The sequence below is a fragment of the Rhagoletis pomonella genome, unplaced genomic scaffold, assembly GCF_013731165.1.
Source record: "Rhagoletis pomonella isolate Grant_MI unplaced genomic scaffold, Rhpom_1.0 Rhpom_scaffold_00007, whole genome shotgun sequence".
Classification (NCBI taxonomy): domain Eukaryota; kingdom Metazoa; phylum Arthropoda; class Insecta; order Diptera; family Tephritidae; genus Rhagoletis; species Rhagoletis pomonella.
This window is the reverse complement of record NW_023458561.1, coordinates 3,013,485-3,016,976: the sequence shown is the minus strand read 5'-3', so window position 1 is coordinate 3,016,976 and position 3,492 is coordinate 3,013,485. Positions and strand designations below refer to the sequence as shown.

At 35.4% G+C, this 3,492-nt stretch overlaps 1 protein-coding gene across 12 annotated transcripts in view; it reads right to left on the bottom strand.

Moving 5' to 3' along the window:
• The window catches only part of LOC118742254 (kin of IRRE-like protein 1), an 89,209-nt gene that overhangs the window by 1,169 nt on the left and 84,548 nt on the right, over positions 1-3,492 (bottom strand). The window lies entirely within an intron of this gene.

Sequence of the window (3,492 nt, the reverse complement as noted above, 5' to 3'; positions counted from 1 at the left end):
TTTAGTGCAGTTTTGACAAAATTTTCTTGCTAAAAAATCTTTTGTTACACTACTTCATTTTATTCCTTTGATGTACGGTTAAATAAAAGCTTGTTTTTAAAAAATATTTTTTTACATTATTTTATTCTATAATTTTTAGTCCATTTATAAAGTCGTTGTATATTAAAAAGTGTTATTTTATTTTATGAAAAAATTTTTCAATAGATATTAAAATAATTCAACTTGCAATGATAGAAAACAGAAGACTTGGCAAGCAAAATGTTGTTTGCTTACGTTTTGTATAAACATACATATGTACATATAGCAGCAGTTAATTTTATTTAAAAAAATGGCGTGTCGTCCATTTCCGCTGTATCATGGCTAATATTTAGGCGCACTATTTAACTTCTTCTGGCGGGGCGACATCTGGAGTCTTCTAATTCCTACAACGAGGTTCATATCGAGACTAGATTGTTATTTAGAATTTGCCACAGATAGCTTTGCTAGACTACCACTCGGCGCGCCGGCAGCTTTAACAATTTTATAGTGGTTTTACGTTCTTTGGCAAATTACGCTCTGTTAGCCATAAATCTTACTATTTTTTGACCGCTTTTGAATCAAGACCCCTGGACCATATGGGGAATTCATTTATATTTTAAATTGCATTGTCATCATGATTGGAACTATGCTGAAAATTTCAAGTCTCTAACTTGTCGGGAAGTCAGTTTAAAATCGATTGGAAATTTCCGCGATTTGCGCGGGATGACCAAGTTAAATAAAAGCTTATAATAAAAGCTTATAAAAAGTTAATTATTACATCTTGTCGCGTGCTTTTAATTGCATGCGGTTATTGGCAAATTGGAAACACGACATCGATGCAGCTATATATTCCGCTTCATCGCCGCTATTCTCATTGATGATGATTCTGAAAAAAATTTAATACATTTTTAATTGAATTTTAAACTAAGAAAGGATAAGGAGAACTCATCATTTGAAGACTCGAATGCTCCACCGATTAGCGCAGCAGGCCCTGGATTGGATTTTTTTTACCGCATCGGTTTTTTTTAATTTTTTCTTTTAATAATATATTTTAAAAAATTTAAACACGTCACTTACGATTGAAAAAATGTTATATTTACTACTTCATGTCGTTGGCATTTGCATTTCATTTATAAGTTTAAGTTATTTATAAACATTCGCTCTCAAAATTTATTAAAGGCTTATTTGATAAAACTTTTAATAAGCTTAATATTAAAAATGCTTATTAAACGCTTATTATAGCAAACTTACTTTAAGTTATTTTTAAAAACATTTACTGAAATGCTTGTTGGGTATATACGAAAAAACTTGTTTGTAGAAAATGACTTTTACCGAAATGAGTTTGGATTATTTGAATGTTTTCTATTCAGTCATTCACATTCTTCCATTTGAAGGTAGAAAATTTAAAATAAAATGTATATTCATAACTTACAAAATTTCAAACGCTGAGTGTTTTGTATGTGAAGTAAAATATTCAAATCTACTGTACTCTGTTTGGCTAGAAGTTTGAATGAATTCATGCAGCCCTCTAGTAGATATGGAGTTACTAAGAAAATCATATGTGCATACCGGTGAAGGATTTTAGCAATAATTCTAACGAAATTTTTTTTATGTTCGCAATGAAAGTACATTAAAAACAAGTAATTTTTAGCAAAATAAACCGACTTCAATTCTCATATAAAAAAAATATATATATCTCATGATCCACTGATCGGATCATTACCAGATTAGTATGGGACCACCTCTGAGACACTACCTTTCCGATGCAAAAATAATTATCGAAATCGGTTGACATGGTCCAAAGTTATGCGGTAACATACATAAAAAAAATAAAAAATAAAAATAAATAAAAAAAATTTCCGACGAACTGATAACCTCCTCCTTTTTTGGAAGTCGGTTAACAAATAGAAGCCCATGATACAATAAGTTAGTAGCAACAAGTAAAGAAGTATAAGTTCGGGCGAAACCGAACTTTATATACCCGGCGCAGGCACCAAATATAGTCGTTTCTCGATACTATGCTGAATTATAATTCATAAGGGCGGTCCACATAGAACTTTCGCGTTGGCTTTGGCTTTGGTTTGACAGAACGCACGATAAAAGTATGCTTGAACGCTTGGCAGCGAATGCTTTGACCACTAAATTAACATACTAACGACAGATGAGTTAATATTTCATATCAATAATTGCATGACAGACGGTATTTCTTGCTCACATTTGATTAAAAATTTAAAATATTCCACATAATTTTATTTATTTGCAAAAGCTGATTGACAACGCGCGCTAAAGATGAGAGATGCCCATCTTTTTGTGTGCGTTAACTTTGACGTTGGCGTTGGCGTTGGCATTGATATGTGGACATGTCCATATAATTGTGTGTATCCATAGTCAGCTGCTAATCAACGCCAACGCGAAAGTTTTATGTGGACCGGCCTTTAGAGTTAATGAAATAATTGAACCAAGTTTGGTAGAAATCTATAAAGTGGAAGCCGAGATACACCTTGTAGTCATAAAGTGGGCGATGCCACGCCCAATTCCTAAAAGTCCATAGCAGTCTTATTTATTGTTAAGAAATTTGTGTAACTATTAACTTGGAAAACATTTGCGTCCGCAGTTATTGAAATATCAGGGTTTTCGGATGTCTGAAATTTACCGTTATACAGAAAGTGGGTGTAATTTTAGTCCGATTTGAATAATTTTCAACGAATTTCTTACTTGCACTAAAGTTATGAAGTGCACCGAGTTTGGTGGAAATTGATGAATCCGATACCGATATACACATACGTTGTCATAAGGGGGCGACGCTGCGTAGCATTGCTGAAGAAGCAAACGGGAAATCCCCGCTAATTATCGCCGGTGACTTCAATGCGTGGGCAACAGAATGGGGTAGCAGACTAATAAATAAAAGAGGCGAGCTGCTGCTTGAAACTTTTGCCCAACTCGGCGTATCAGTAGTAAATAGCGGGTCCACATACACCTTCCGCAAAATGGGAACTGGGTCAATTATTGACATAACGCTGGCGAGTGACTCCTTGGCCCAAAAAATTAATTGGAGAGTTAGTGAGGAGTATACCCACAGCGACCATCAGGCAATAATAATGGATATAACTCTGAGGCGACCCGAACAGATGCCAAATCTGACAGGCCCAAAATGGAAAGACAGTATGTTAGATGGAGAGGTCCTAGCCTGCATGATGGAAGAGTTCCAACACAAAGCTGGCTCGGTAGAGAGCGAGGTTGACCACCTGGTTCGTAACCTCGCATGCGCCTGTGATGCTGCTATGCCTCGAAGAGTGGTGAGGAAACAAAATTCCCTATGCTATTGGTGGAATAATGATATAAAAATACTTAGACGTCAGTGTCTGAGTGCTAGACGCAGAATGCAGCGTAGCAGAGGGAGGCCAGACTTCAACGAAAACCTACAATCTCTAAGAACGGCGAGGAAGAGCTTAAAAAACGCCATAAAAGTAAGCA